Source organism: Schistocerca gregaria, chromosome 6 (assembly GCF_023897955.1).
Source record: "Schistocerca gregaria isolate iqSchGreg1 chromosome 6, iqSchGreg1.2, whole genome shotgun sequence".
Lineage (NCBI taxonomy): Eukaryota > Metazoa > Arthropoda > Insecta > Orthoptera > Acrididae > Schistocerca > Schistocerca gregaria.
This window is the reverse complement of record NC_064925.1, coordinates 71,443,002-71,459,865: the sequence shown is the minus strand read 5'-3', so window position 1 is coordinate 71,459,865 and position 16,864 is coordinate 71,443,002. Positions and strand designations below refer to the sequence as shown.

Genomic DNA, 16,864 nt, shown 5'->3' with positions numbered 1-16,864 from the left:
ATGTAAGGACTATGGTATGAAGATTAGCATCTCGAAAACGAAAGTAATGTCAGTGGGAAAGAGATATAAACGGATTGAGTGTCAAATAAGAGGAACAAAGTTAGAACAGGTGGACAGTTTCAAGTACTTAGGATGCATATTCTCACAGGATGGCTACATAGTGAAAGAACTGGAAGGGAGGTGTAGCAAAGCTAATGCAGTGAGTGCTCAGCTACGATCTACTCTCTTCTACAAGAAGGAAGTCAGTACCGAGACTAAGTTATCTGTGCACCGTTCAATCTTTCGACCAACTTTCTTGTATGGGAGCGAAAGCTGGGTGGATTCAGGGTACCTTATCAATAAGGTTGAGGTTACGGATATGAAAGTAGCTAGGATGATTGCAGGTACTAGTAGATGGGAACAATGGCAGGAGGGTGTCCACAATGAGGAAATCAAAGAAAAACTGAGAATGAACTCTATAGATGTAGCAGTCAGGGCGAATAGGCTTAGATGGTGAGGTCATGTTACACGCATGGGAGAAGCAAGGTTATCCAAGAGACTCGTGGGTTCAGCAGTAGAAGGTAGGAGGAGACGGGGCAGACCAAGGAGAAGGTACCTGGATTCGGTTAAGAATGATTTTGAAGTAATAGGCTTAACATCAGAAGAGGCACCTATGTTAGCATGGAATAGGGGATCATGGAGGAATTTTATAAGGGGGACTATGCTCCAGACTGAACGCTGAAAGGCATAATCAGTCTTAAACGATGATGATGAGTACTACTACATAGGGCGGACAAGCTCCTTTTTGTTTACATTTTGGTATCACCACATCTTACGTTTTCTTGTAACGAAAGGCAGGTGGACAGTCTATTACTGGTCGACATTCTGATGACTAACAACATGATAATGGTTCCACGTGCTCCATCAAATCTGTGGAAAGAGTTACACACTGGTTACTCAACTAACATGCACACTGTTGTGTGCACACTGTATTCAGAGTCAAGACGGGGTCTTCCTGTTTGTATCATAGCATCTGCTGCAGTGCTGATCGGTCAGCCATCAAACAACCTGGACATCGCTTATTGCTGTACTTGTGGCTAGTCACAATCTCAAAGAATTTCGTTAATGTTATATACAGGACACAGGTTTGTTAACTCGCCACGGCATCAAAATACTTCACAATTATTACTGTTTGTCTTCTAAATCTTAATGTTATCTATTCATACAATGCGTGAATATGCGGGCACATCACCCCTTTGACTTCTGTTGCTTTGAATTGGAGTAAACAGTACTTCTGTAATTAAAACTTCCGGGCTAAGAGGCTGTAGTCCAATAGTAGAAATACTTGTCCCTGACGTTTCATTGCCAGCTGCGGGCAACATCATCTGAGGTGAGTCTACAACTGACTGCTAGGCTGTGGAGGTCCTGTTTATATAGAGCGCGTAGAGAGCACCACCACTAGTCACGTCTTGTAAACAGTAAAACTATCTCTGGCTGGCGTCATTACTCTGATCGAAGGTAATCGATTATCACATCTTCGGAACAAAGTCGATCGCCATATCTTATCTAACTTCAAGCCGCCTTCTTTCCTGTTAAAATTATTGTGGTGTTTGATCATTTACTCAATGATATAAAATGTCTTGACAGATAGCAAAGCAAAATTTGAAAACAAACTGAAAAAATTTCTCCTTATCATCTCACTCCAAAGAAGAATGTCTATTACAATAATGTGTAAAAGGTGGTGGACAGGAATTACTAACTCACTTCAGTACATTTAATAACAACACTTTTTATGTTCTAAATGTAGAACATTTACAAATCAATTTGCAATCTGAATGTGAAATGACTCACTCCGCATCATTAGGATTTATTCTGCGATTGATCCATGGAACATGAAACTAACTAACTAATAAACTACAATTTAAGAAATGACAGGTAGCTACTTAATGTAAAAAAGACACAATTTGTAGACAGGTACAATTAAAAGACACTTAAATAAAGCTTTTGGCCACAGCCTTCATCAGTAAAAGAGAGATGCACATCGTTCGCACACACATGCTAGCACACCTCACACACCCTATACCTCTATTTGTCATTTCTGTTCCTGTTCTACTTACGATTGGAGTAAGGGAAAAATGACTCTATGCCTCTGTATGAGCCCTAATCTTACCTTCATGGTCCTTATGTGCATCATATATTGTCAGCAGTACAATCGTTTGGCAGTCACCTTCAAACGCCATTTCTCTGAATTTTCTCAACAGTACTTCTCAAAAAGAACATTGCCTTCCCTCCAGGTATTCCCATTAGAGTTCCCGAGGTATCTCCGGTAACACTTACGTTCTGTTTGAACTTACCGGTAACAAATCTAGCAGCCCGCCTATGAATTGCTTAATGTCTTCCTTCAATTTGACCTGGTATGGATCCCAAACACTCAAGCAATACTCAAGAATAGGTTGCACCAGTGTCCTTTACAGGCAAAACACTCTTTCCTAATATTCTCCCAATCAACTGAATTCAACCATTTGCCTTCCTTAGCACAATTCTGACATACTTGTTCCACCTCATATTGCTTTGCAACATTATGCCCAGATATTTAAATGACTTGACTGTGTCTAGCAGAACACTACTAATACTGTACCCAAACACTACAGGTTTGATCTTACTACTCATTCATATTAACTTACATTTTTCCACATTTAGGACTAGGTGCCATTTATCACAACAACTGAAGTTTTTGTCTGTCGTCTTGTACCTTCCTACAGACACTCAACTTCAACACCTTATTTTACACCACGACGTCATCAGCAAACAACTGCAAACTGCTGCCCTCCCTGTTCGCCATGTCATTTATGTATGCAGAGGACAATAGTGGTCCTATCACACTCCCCTGCGGCACCCCTGACAATATCCTTGTCTCTGATTAACACACACCATTGAGGACAACATACTAGGTTCTATCATTTAAGAAGTCTTTGAGCCACTCACATATCTCTGAACTTATTCCATATGCTTGTACGTTTGTTAACAGCCTGCAATAGGACACTGTTTCAAATGCTTTCTGGAAATACAGAAATATGGAATCTGCCAAATGCCCTTCATCCACTGTTCGCAGTATATCATGTAAGAAAAGGGAAAGCTGTTTTGGATGAGCGATGCTTTCTAAAACCATGCTGATTCGTATACATAAGCTTCTCAGTCTCAAAAACGTTTGTTATATTCGAACTGAGAACATGTTCAAAGATTGGCAGCTAATCAAAGTTAGGAATATTGGTCTGTAATTTTGAGGGTCCATTCTTTAAACCTTCTTATATACAGGCGTCACCTGCACTTTTTCCAGTCGCGTGGGACTTTGTGCTGGACGAGAGATTCACGATAAATGCAAGCTGGGTAAGGGGCCAATGTAGTAGAGTATGCTTTGTAAAATCGAACTTGGATTCCATCCAGACCTGATGATTTATTTGCTTTCAAATCTTTCAGTTCTTCTCTACGCCAGGTATGCTTATTACTGTGTCGTCCGTATGACGGTCAGTCAGATGGTAAATGATGGTATGTTTGTGGTATGTTTGTATGCTTTTCCTGCGTGAATGATTTCTTGAATGTGAAATTTCGAACTTCAGCTTTCGTTTTGCTATCTTCAACTGCCCCTATCACACTGCTCAACAAGCCTTAGACCTGCTTAACGATTTTACATAAGACCAGAATTTTCTCAGGTTCTCTTCCAGATCTTTTGCTTTCCTATGATAGTTATATTTATTGCTATTGATTGTACTTCCTTTTCATCCTTGACCTAATCCATCCCCCATCCCTCTCTCTTCGCTTACTGCAAAACACACACACCTCATCGTTCCTGTTCACCCACATTTTTGTGAGTTTTTAACGTATTTATGTGCAGTTTCACGTATTTTGGCATATTTTTATGTACCTGAGTTTATTTTTTCATATCTGCACATGTTTATGTATGTCTAAGTATTTTTAATGTATCTTTATGTGTCTTTTTGCATATCCAGCTCCTCTCACAACCATCAATACATTTTGTAGATTTCTGGGTCACTCCCGTTTCCTTTACACCATTCCTTGACAATGGACCCTTGCTCCAGCTTTCTGCACAAATTCAGAAAAGTAGGCCTTTCCCTGGTTAAAACCTAGTCCCACAACCTGTCTCTCAAAGGCTGCCTAAACCATGGAATCCCCCCCAAACAGCCTAACTGTAAAGATTCATTTCTCTGGATCCCACCTGTCCTTTCAAATGACCTACACCTTTTCAGATTCCACCAATCCCTGGTCTTCACAAACTTGATACTGCAAAAATATATCTCCATGGCACACCAGAACAAATGCTGAGCAAGATGGCGCAGTGGTTAGCACACTGGACTCACATTTGGGAGGATGATGGTTCAAACCCACGGCCGGCCATCCTGATTAAGATTTTCCACCATCTCCCCAAGTAGCTTCATGCAAATGCCATCATGGTTCCTTTGAAGGGCATGGTCACTTCCTTCCCCATCCTTTCATGGTCACTCCCCCAAACCAGCCAGCCAGCCAGCCAGCCAGAACCACCTCTGTTTCCTCCGCAAGGTACTATTACTCTGCAATCCCTACTCCATACATCACACCTCTGATACTGAATTCCTTGGTCTCCAACACTTGTGGGAGCATTCCAGACACCACCTCTGTAAGTTATCCAACCTACTGACATTCTACTGCTGCCTCGCAGCACCACTACCCAACCCCTATCGTATCCATAGCGTTCCTCCTCGTCTACCCCTCATAGCAGCTAAAACCTGCCTAGCTGATATTTTCAACTTGGTACATCTCTCAAAACTTCCTACCAACTCTCCATCAAATGCAGTGTCAAAACATTCTCATGACACTGTTGTTAACCTTCATCTCCACAGAAGTTTCATTTCTATCCAAAGACCTCACCTTTATCCCTACACCCAAATTTAACCATGCTGGCTTGTCAAAGACCTCTCCCCTTCTCCCAATCCCTGCAATGGAAACAATTCTTTGCTGCCAATCCCTCCAACCAAAACCACCCTACATTTTGACACTGAACTCTTCCAGTTAATACCATCATTCAAATGTGATCCTCCCCCCCTCCCATCTAACCACCCACTGGTTGCCTTCCAGGAATTACTTACCTCCAACTTAGCTTCACCATCCTTCCTAAGGTCCCTCCTTCAGAGCACAAACCTTTCAGGTGAAGAAAGAACAGTCGTACACAACCTCAAAACAAATCCTGATCTAATCATCCTACCTCAAAACAAAGGTTCCACGACTGCTGTTATGGATCGCAGTGATTATATGGCAGAAGGCCTCTGCCAATAATCTGACTACTCCACCCATAAACTCTGCCAGACTGATTCCATCCCAGAAGTCCAATAAAAGCACCAGTCCCTGCTTAAAGGCTTGGGCTCTTCCCAGAACATTTCCCCTGAAACCATTTCTCTTCTCACCCCTATGGCATCCCGTGCACGCATCTTCTAAGTGCTCCACAAACCCAACAATCCTGGATGCCCCATTGTGACTGGTTGTTGTGCCCTCACTGAAAGCATTTTTGCCCTCATCAACTGACATCTCAAACCAATTGCCCATAATCTAGCTTCCTACATCAAAGACACCACCTACTTCCTTAACCTTCGTACATCCATATTTAACTGGATGAAGGTGGGACACAGCTGGTATAATTTTTATTAAAATGAAATTCCTTCAGCTGTACCTAAGATTTTTTATTTACTTTGCTACTAGTTTTGGCATTGCGTCAACACCATCTTCAGGCATGTACACTTTGATGAAATCAGGTGTGTGTGGCTCTCTCCAGAAGTCCACAGTGAGATCAACACGTGCTCCACACGGAAGCTGGGCAGTAACTAGTGTGAAGTTTAAACCAGTGGATCAAAGAACTTTGAAGGTATGCAAACAAATCCACAGCACAGCCATGGGCACCCACATAGCATCCTCCTCTGCCAATTGTTTTATGGGCCATCTAGAGGAGACCTTCCTAGCCTTGCTAAACATCAAATACTTATTCTGGTTCAGGTTCAATGATGACATCTTTATGATCTGGATTCAGGGCCAAGGCACCCTAATCTTTGTTCCTACAGAACTTTAAAACCTTGTCTCCCAGGCACTTCACATGGTTCTCCTCAATCAGGGTGCCATCTTCCTAGACGTTGACCTCTTGCTTTCTGATGGCTCAATCCACAGCTCTGTCCAGCACCTACATTTTGACAGCTGTCATCCCTTTCACAGCACAAATTCCTCCCACACTAGCTGGCCACCCACGGATGGTATCTGCAGTGATGAATCTCCCTTGCTCAGTATGCTGAGGGTCTCACCAATGCCTTCACAAACAGGCACTAGGCCCCCAGACCTAGTTCGCAAACAGATCTCTCGTGCGATTTCCTTTCACACCCCCAATCCTCCCACCAGCCCCAAGAACCAGCCACAAAGGAGTGTCCCCTTCATCAACCAGTACCACATGCATTGGAACAACTCAACTACATCCTTCATCAGGGATTTGATTACCTATCACATGCCCTGAAATGAGAGGCATCCTATCCAAGGTACTTCCCACCCATCTTAAAGAGGTGTTCCATCACCCGCCCAACCTCCAAAACATCCCTACGCCACTCCCGGTCCCAGCCCCTTGCCATAAGGATTATGTCCCTGTGGAAGACCCAAGTACAAAACCTTCCTATTTCAGTCCTGTGACAGATTTATCGGACAACATGTGAGGCAGTGACATCTGTGAAAGCAGCCGTGTTATTTATCAGCTTTGCTGCAATCATTGCACAACTTTTTATATTGGAAAGATAACCAACCAGCTGTCCACCAGGATGAATGGCTACCAACAAACTGTGGCTAAGAGCAAAGTAGACCATGCTGGGGCACAACATGCAGCCGAACATAACACACTTGATTTCAATGGCTGCTTCACTACCCGAGCCATCTGGATCCTTCCCTCGACCACCATCTTTTCTGAACTATGCAGATGGGAGTTATCCTAAGAACACATTCTCCACTCCCGTAATTATCCCGACCTCAACATATGGTAACATACTGTTCCCACAACCTCCACCCAACAGTTTCCACCCCCTCTGTCCTGTCATCTCCTCCCTTTTCTCATCTCCCAAGGCTACACCTGTTGGCCCCAACATGCTGGAATAAAGGAACACAAGGAAGCAAGTTAAAAAAACCTGCTGCTAGATTTGTTACCAGAATGTTCAATCAACACACCAGAGATGGAAATGCTTCATGAACCTAAATAGGAATCCCTGGAGGGAATCTCATTTTCTTTTTGTTTAACATCATTCAGAAAGTTTGGAGAATAGTATTTGCAGCTGACTGCAGAAGCATTCTACTGCCACCAATGTACATTTCGCATAAGGAATGTCTAAAGACAAGACAAGAGAAATTAGAGCTCGTACAGAGGCATACAGACAGTTTGTTTTTTCCTCACTACATCTGAGAGTGGACTAGGAAAAGAAATGACCAATAGTACGTTGTACCCTCTGCCACACATATTATGACCGCCTGCAGATTACATATGCAGTTGTAGAAATACTAAACTTAAGCTCTGCAAACATGTAAATCAACATCTGCTTGACTGCTTCTATCAACTACCTGCAGCATTGGATATAATCGTCAAAAAACATCCAGTTGTCACTTTATGACTGCCTTTCCTCTCCTCGGCTGCCTATGTGCTGGAGTCAGCGGGTAAAGTTTGCTTTCTCTGCCCCTGCTTGCCCTCCTCCTCCTCCTCAAGAATTCATTCACAATGTTATGAACCAACAGTATGGCGACGGATGGCTTCTTATGGAATCACTTTTATTGGCTTTGTCTAACCACGGCCAAATTATCACTTTTCAACCTAACCTAAACTTTAGATACACAGCAGATTAGCCAGTCAACACCAGTTTCATTCTCAAAGTATGAGGCAAGTCAAAATGTAAAGGGACTTTCACAATTTCTTGCTTAGGGCTTTGTAACACTGTTAGTATCCAGTGCTATAATACTGCCATCTGCAACCATTCCACACACTGTGTCACTTATTCCCACATTGGTCATCATACTGTAGCAGACCGAGAAGCATGGCAGCTCCATAGTCGATCTGCACCAAGGAGGAAATAGGGGCAGTGATTCACTTTTTGTTGGCAGAAAGTGTTGAACCTGCAGAAATTATTCGTTGAACGCAAGCACAGTATGATGACAGCTATTTATTGTGAAGCAAGATCTATGAATGGATAGAGTGCTTCAAATGGGGAAGAACTTCTCTATGTGAAGAGAAAAGATCGGGCAGGCCATGGTCGTCAACATCTGCAGACAATTTGGAAGTCATTGTGGATATGGTGATGGAAAACAGATGAAACACAGTGGACGAAATCACCAATATTTTACGTATCAGTCATGGTTCAGCATATTGCATCTCATATGGCAGTCTAAATTTTCAGAGAGTGTGTGGAAGGCGGGTACTGAAATAATTGTCAGCGCAGAATAAGGTGAAAAGTATGGATATCTCTTACAAACATTTGGCCCATTATCATCAAGACGGAAATGGATTATTACAGCATTATGAACCAGAAAATTAAGCTGCAGGCATTGTTTGTAAACACCCATCACCAGAAATTAAGAAATTTAAACATCAACCATTAGCTGGTAATAATATGCTAACACTATTTATGGTACATGGAAGGTGTGGTAGCAATTCATTTCGTCCCAAGAGGTGAAACTGTGAACAGTGAGAATTATTGTGATGGGTTGCGAATTAAACTGAAACCTGCGACCGTATCCAAACGCTGTGGAAAACCATGAAAAGATGTCATCCTTTAAGTGGATGATACTTGGCCAAATCCTGCCAAATGGACATTGAGACGATAAAGGAGTTGGAATTTGAACTGCAGAAACTCCCACAAAAGTCCAGACTGGCTCCAAGTGATTACCACACGTTTGGACCACTGAAGAACGGCAACTGATGCAGAAGTCATTGATACAGTGCAAAACTGATTCCAGGTGCTACCAAAAAACTGTTTTTTTGTTGTTGACAGAATCAAAAAACTTGTGAAACATCAGACAAAGTGCATTGAAGTGAAGGGAGGTTATGTAGAAAAATGATGTACGTTTCAGTTTTCTATCATTACAGTAAATACTCCCTTTCCCAAAGGTCCCTTTACTGTTTGACCTTCCCTCAAAGCAAAAATTATACTGAATGAGTATTGGAATAAACATACTCAGTGTTCTGCTTTATGGACAGAAACACTTTTGCATGACATCATTTTTCCAGTGCTGTGATTAGCTGACTGAATCAACCTGAAGAGGTATCAAGTCATTTTTGTGAAGCTAAATTTTAGTGTTTGGTGGTCTTCATATTTATTCTTGTGTATTACAAAAAAATACAGTTTGACTGATGAACCACTTTACAATTCATTCCACACCACGTCATGTTTGATATGATTTGTTGTGCCAAAAATATAAAAAAACGTGACCTCATCCGATAAAACTATTAACTCTATTCTACGTTACAAACAAGTTTGCAGATTAATTCATTATTGTAGGCAAAATAATTTTTGGTAATGAAGGCACGAATTTTTCGAGAGAAATGAAGGGATAAATACATCAGCAAGGCAACCTCAAACCCATTCATATATGTCTGCTTGTGTCTGTGTATGTGTGGATGGATATGTGTGTGTGTGTGTGTGTGTGTGTGTGTGTGTGTGTGTGTGTGTGTGTGTGTGCGCGCGCGCGAGTGTACACCTGTCCTTTTTTTCCCCTAAGGGAAGTCTTTCCGCTCCCGGGATTGGAATGACTCCTTACCCTCTCCCTTAAAACCCACATCCTTTCGTCTTTCCCTCTCCTTCCTGAAGAAGCAACCATCGGTTGTGAAAGCTAGTAATTCTGTGTGTGTGTTTTGTTCATGTGCCTGTCTGCCAGCGCTTTCCCGCTTGGTAAGTCTTGGAATCTTTGTTTTTAATATATTTTTCCCATGTGGAAGTTTCTTTCTATTTTATTTATAACTTCTATGTGTGTCACACACTTCTGGACTTACGAAAGGATTTTTTATCTAGAATATAAAAGTTGTTTCATTCATGCACCACTGCCACACAAACATGACTGGTCTCTCACAAACTCAAAACAGGGGCTAAACTGTGTAATATATCTAGACACCAGTGCATGAATGGAGTAGTAACGTCACATCATCAGAGCCATCTGCACAACCAGTAGGTGTTACAAATATATTAAACAATGGAAAGTCCAGATTGGAACATCAACAATTATGAAAGGATAGATAGCTACTCAATGTAAAGTTGACACATTGACTTGCAGACAGGCACAATTAAATGTCTGCTACACACTGAGTTTTTGCCCAAAGTCTTCTTCATAAAAGAAAAGAAATCACACACACATTCACACAAGAAGGCACACCTCATGCATATGTGACCACTACCTCTGGCTGCTATGGCTGGACTGCAACTTGTGTATAATGAAAGCAGCAATCTGGATTAGGGTAGGAAGGGGGATGGGGTGGGGGTAGCAGAGTATGTGTACAGGAAGAGAAGAGCACTATCTGGCAGAGCATACAGGGACTAGAAGGCGGCATGACAGGGCGCGGGGGGATGGGGGTGGGGGTGGGGTGGGGGGGGGGGGCAGCAGAGAGGGGAGAAAAAACTGGTGGACACACTGATAGAGAGTGGCACACAATGAGGGCGAGGAGACATGAATTGGGAGGAGGTTATAGGCCAGAGGAGTTGGAAACTGTCGGGTTGTAGGTTGAGGCCAAGATAATTTCAGGAGCAGAGAATTTGTTTTAAGGGTCCTACAACATTCCCCAAATCATATACCGTTATCCTCATTGTGTGTCGTCCTCTGCCAACGCACTGAGGGTTCTACACAGAACGTGACATCACTCTTGAGACACAGCAGCAGCAGCAGCAGCAGCACAATACATATTCGCACATTCGTGTATGGCACTATTCTGCTCAAACTAACATTAATTTATGAAAACTGAAGGGCAATATGAGTCATGGGTTCAATAGAAGCTTTCCTGTACACGGACTTACTATGACTATTGAACTCTACACCGTCCTTCTAGAACTGACAAAAGTGAAAGTATAGATTTGTGGATCCTCCTAAATTTATACTCTGCTGTTCCATATTTTCTATTAGTTAATAATCAACCTGGCACACTTAAGTCTGTTTTTATGCATTGTACAGTTTTCAATAGTACTGGAAATGCAACAATCACATGAGCTTTCTGTTTAGTAAACCCGTTCTGTTCGTCACAGTCAGCAGATGGGTGTTATCCTTACAACACATTCTCCATTCCTGAAATTATCCCAGCCTCAACATATGATAACTTACGGTCTCCCCCCCTCCCTTTTCCCGCCCTATAACGTTTTTTTCATGCAGATATTATGAAACACTACATCCAGGTACTTGACACATTACTAAGCATGATAATACTGAATCTAGGGGATTAATTTCCTCACTTTTAACATTTTTAAGAATAATTCCAGTGCCTTAATCCGATTTGGAGTAAACTGCAGAAGCTCTCTATTTGCATGCTGTTTTCTGCTAATTAGCCTTCTGTGGCTTTACTGATGTGTTGAGGTGCCTTATCCGGATTAATGTTCTGGTTTTAGCAAACACTGTGATGACCTTTTGAGAAACAGTTGGAAACTTCCCAGTTAAAAGTCTTGTCAGGTTTCTAACCATATTCTTGTCTTTACACAGACTGCTCCATGAAAATTCAAAAACACCACCTCTAAGTCCTTAACAACTTCAAACCACTCAACTGAAGGGATGATTAAGCCTCCTTGAGATACTTTCGCAATCCACCGAGATTTTTCAACACTTCTGTTACATTGCCACTAGAATGGCCAAGTGACTTGCCTATAAAGGCACACCTGAAAGCAATATATCCAGTGACGTAGTGGAGACTTTTAAGAGGACAATCTGAAGCCTCTATCAAAGGTGAAACAATTGTATCAACTAGGGGTATAATGTCCCTCATTTATTGCTCACTTGTAATAATTGATAAAGCTCCCTCAATGCTTGCCACAAGTCCTGTAAACAACTTGTAAGTCAGATAGTTTGTATTAGTTTCTGCTGGAACTGGTGAAGAATTGCATAACCAAATGTCACCTATATTTCTGTTCATAACTAAGATACACAAGCCACTTTTGAATTCCACTGGTAAGGAATGATGATGATAATAATAGGCCCTGCCAATTGCTCCTATCTGGAGAAACAAGTTTTCAAGGCACCATGAGGTCAATATTTACTTCAAACTGTAGCCATGTTTTAAGTCAGAAAAAAAAAAAAAAACAACCTAGCACTGACCGTAACAAGGTAATTCCTTTTGGAAAGGGAGTAAGGTTTTATGATTTCCTACTCTCATTTCTTTCACAGATGAAATAGAATCCTAGAAGAACGTCCTCATTTCTCCACATACAGTCCAAAGGGACCGAAATTGGTTATTTGCCAAAAGCTACTGTCTAATTCATAATTCAAAAAGCATTGTTTACCAGCCTGAAGAATACTGCAGCATTTGCCAAAAGCTACTGTCTAATTCATAATTCAAAAAGCATTGTTTACCAGCCTGAAGAATACTGCAGCGTCTTTTTCTTCAGGCATTACAAAATAAACTGGAAAGGAGTATGCAAACAAGATGAATTCCCTGTCAATATGTTCTGGAAACTGTCAAATGATGTGCAGAAGTATATAACATAGCTTCAGTTCTCCATCATCTTTCAACAACAGCTGCTCAATTATGTGTTTTGTTATTGCTTTTCCATCACTTAATGAAAAACCACCACCCAAAAAGAGTTTCTCAAAAGTTTCAACACATATGGTACATCAGCTGATACCAGAATATGTTTTGTTTAGTCAATGCAGAATTCCTTCCACACTTTCCCATTTTTAGCCACCAAATCAAATACGACACCAATTAAGGCAAATCCTGCTTTATGCATCTTTCTGACGATACTGACCAGTAAATCCCAATTCGTCACAGTATCAAAATTATAATATACAGGCTGCTTCCAGGTTCCACATAACCCACATGCCATAACAACCTTTATCTGACTATGTCATCCCTATATGATGTCCGTTTCTTAGTCGTAGCATATGCGACTGTCTACATTCATTTCATCAAAGTGTAAAACAGACACACTCAGTTTCACTTAAGCTTGTTCCTTGCTTACTCATCAAATACAACACATCAGTCAAAAAGCCAGGAACACAGTAGAAAGAATTCATTTTCAACACAGAAAATCCCAGTGATGGTGTTCTCATTATGTTTCTGATACATATTTTTCTGAACAGAGAGCACAGGAGCAAGGCTTTGCTTATATATTCCTGACTTCAGATGGTAAGTTTTCATACAGAGCCAAAGCACTATCAACATCAAGGAGAAACAATATCCTTGATAGAACTTGAAAATAGAGAGCAACAACACAAAACTTACTTGCTTCAACATGTAGGAGCATGTGCAAACTTAGTGGAGTTTCTCAAGTTCTGCGGATGCACTACGAGCTCCCCTGCCAACGGACCCACTAGTTTTTTTCCCCATTCTGTTCTGTGTCCCCCCCCCCCCCTCCCCTCCCATCCTACTCCCAATTGCTGATTTCGTTCAACAGAAGTTGCAGTCCAGCCAAAGTGGCCAGAGATAGCAGTTGTGTGCATGAGGTGCACATGTGTGTGTGTGTGTGTGTGTGTGTGTGTGTGTGTGTGTGTGTGTGTGTGTGTTTTCCTTTCTGTTCTGAAGAAGGCTTTGGCCAAACAGCTTAGTGTGTAAAAGTCATTTCACTGTGTCTGTCGACAACTCATCTTCACAGTGAGTAGCAATCTATCCATTTATAATTATCAATATACTAATTTATCAGCTTCCAGAGTGCACAATTAAAACAGTGAATATTGGTAACATGAATAACTACAAAAGAACAGTGAGGATCCTTGGAGTGAAAGTGATCAAAAATAGACTGAAGACACATACAAAAATGGAAAGTAAAATGTGTTTACCTATTATTGTGTGTGTTCAGTTAGCGGCTAAATGGAAATTTGAAGTCATTGTCTCAGTCAAAAAGAAATGGACGTAATACGATAAAAGCAAAAGCAGAGCACGCAGAGCCGTTAGTGTAATCACATAGCCGATGGAATAACTGATTGTTTGCAATTTTGGATATCCTGGCTTGTTAGTGAGCTGCAAAAAAAAAAAAAAAAAAAAAAAAAAAAAAAAAAAAAAAAAAAAAAAAAAAAACACCTTCTCGCTACCAGGACCAGACTATGATAGTTTATACAACATAAAATAACTAAAATTATTTGCAGCTTATCTGCATATGAGAAATGGTTACATTTTTTAAAAATAGTTAAAAGGAAGGAAAGATGTTGCGAGATAAAAAAAAAGAGAAATAAAAGGAGTGTGTCAAATGTTCTTTACTGCAAGTAGAGGTAGTGTGGCATATACACACATCTAATTACTATGTGAAAAGTGTGCAAGTAAATGAGGATGCAGATCCTATCAATACTTACAAGACAAGCATAAAGGCTCTAGTCGACTTTAAGTTTAGGGATAGTGTTGCCTATCAACTGTTATACTACAAACACACTTACAGATTATTATAAAGTGTGCTGACATCTGTATTAGAAGTTTGTTAACCAGCTTAAGTGTGAATCATCTATGATTTAAAAAAAAAAAAACAAGGGTACTAACGCATTTGCTCCTCCTATTACAACACTTAAAGTTATTATTTCAAATGGCGCATCCTTTACCCTCCCACTATAAATGCACAATTTCCATTTGAGTCTTAACTGGTCAATGTGCACCTTAGTACTGCTACTAAACCCCACAAATTCAACACCCATTGGGCTACATATGGTCCACTGCTGCCACTGGTACTTGGCTGCATAATGGCTTTCTAACTTCAGTTAGCATTACCTTCCCCTTACATTTTGAGAGTGTTCTGAACACAGAGTTGAAATTCCAGAAAGATGAACAATCAGGTAGTCACTTAGTGACAACAATTTATGTATGTCTTTCTTTAACTACTACTATTAATAGCCAAGCACATATTTCTTAAAAAAGGGGATAGGAGGCATTACAACCATTGCTTAGTTTTCTATACTGGCAGAAGTATGGATGAATGTGCACAACACATTGTTAAGTTTGGCTCAGTTCCTTATGCCATGCAAGACAATGAGCTTATACAGATAAGGCCTCAGTTTACAGTGTGGGCTTGATTTAAGCCACCTGTTAACAATGTAAGGTGACTAATAGTTGACTATTTGCTTTTCATCTGCTTTCCTCCATTTATGTCGTTGCAGCATAACTCCCTATTTTACATTTATTTTTATTTGTGATCTGGAATTATATTTTACAACTGTCCTCCTCCATTCTTCGACCACTCCTCCCTCCTTCCCCTTTGGCACTAATAATTGTCCAAAGTATATCCAGGCTGTCATCTTGTGTCGCTGAGTTCTTGGGCACCCTCACTTCTACAACTAAAATAAAATGCCATATGGAAAGTTCTGGCAGAAAGTAAATAACTTACGAGTACAGGTAATAACATCCTTGATCAGTAGAAATGTTAGTCCCAACAATGAGAGTACTCAGCCAGCATAATGTAACTGTACAGGTGTGTGTGTGTGTGTGTGTGTGTGTGTGTGTGTGGGGGGGGGGGGGGGGGGGAGTTGTTTGTTTGTGGTATAATGGGTCCAAACTACAGGGTCATCAGTCCCTTTTTCTTGACGCAAACGAGGCTCAAGGTAAAACAACACCAAAATTTAGTTTGGAAAATTAAAAAGGGGGTAAAAGGAATGGGAAACCACAATGAAACAGAAAATGAAAGAAATGAAAAAAAATGGGGGAAAAGAAATTACACCACAAAGAAAAGCAGAGGAAGGTATTAAAACCATAGGGCAGATGGTCTGGGCTAGCTGATCAGAAGAATCAAAGGGGATGAGCCAGCACTCTGCAACACACTAAAATGTCCACCCCAAAAAGACAAGGCAAGATGAACAACAAGGTAAACGAAATGCAAAGAATGGGTGACAGAGTGTTAAATCGCAGGGAGGGTGGAGGCCTCAGAGATAAGGCCAGACCCCCACCCTTAGATGGTATGACAACCCCCTCCCCTCATGAATAAAACAAAATGTAAAACTTGACCAATGCCGAGCCAGAAATGTACAACAGATCCCCTGAGAGTAGCTTGCATGGATGACATTTGTTGTCTCGTTGATAACACGAAGTTTATTTAGTGTACTGAGTACAGTATCCAACATTGTGAAAACTTGGTGGCGGAATACCAATCACAAATTGGTCTCCATCAGGCCTATCTCCAGAGCTGGTTTACTGGTGACCTGTTTGGCCATGTGGTCAGCAAGTTCATTGCCCAGTATCCTGACATGCCCTGGGGTCCAAAAGAAGGTCACAGAACCTTCACTGTTGCAGAAGGCACAAGGACTGCTGTATATTCATTACAAAAAGCACTGGTTGCGAGCCTGTAGGCTGCTTAAGGAGTCACTACAGACGACGAAGGAATGGATACGCTGAAGAGTGTGACAGGTCGCAACCAACTCTGCAGTGAAAGCACTGCAGCCATCTGGCAAGGAGTGCTGTTCAGTATTGGCAGTGAGCATAAGCAAAACCAACAAGACGGTCAACCATTGGCCCACCTGTGTAGGACATTTCTGAGCCCTTAAATTCACTGAGAAGGGAGAGTAAGTCTCAGTGGAGGGCCTCAGATGGAACTGAGCCTTTGGGGCCTTGCAATAGGTCCAGCCGAAGCCGTGGCCAAGGTATGGACCATGGAGATGTACAAAAGTGGAGCCGTAGTGAAGGTGGTAGAGAGAAAGTGTCCGGTTCATTAACAAGCAACTGGACATGAAC

The 16,864-nt window shown here is 41.3% G+C and overlaps 1 protein-coding gene across 2 annotated transcripts in view; it reads right to left on the bottom strand.

Annotated features, from left to right (window-relative positions):
• Nucleotides 1-16,864, bottom strand: part of LOC126279045 (poly [ADP-ribose] polymerase tankyrase) — a 287,326-nt gene that overhangs the window by 11,206 nt on the left and 259,256 nt on the right. The window lies entirely within an intron of this gene.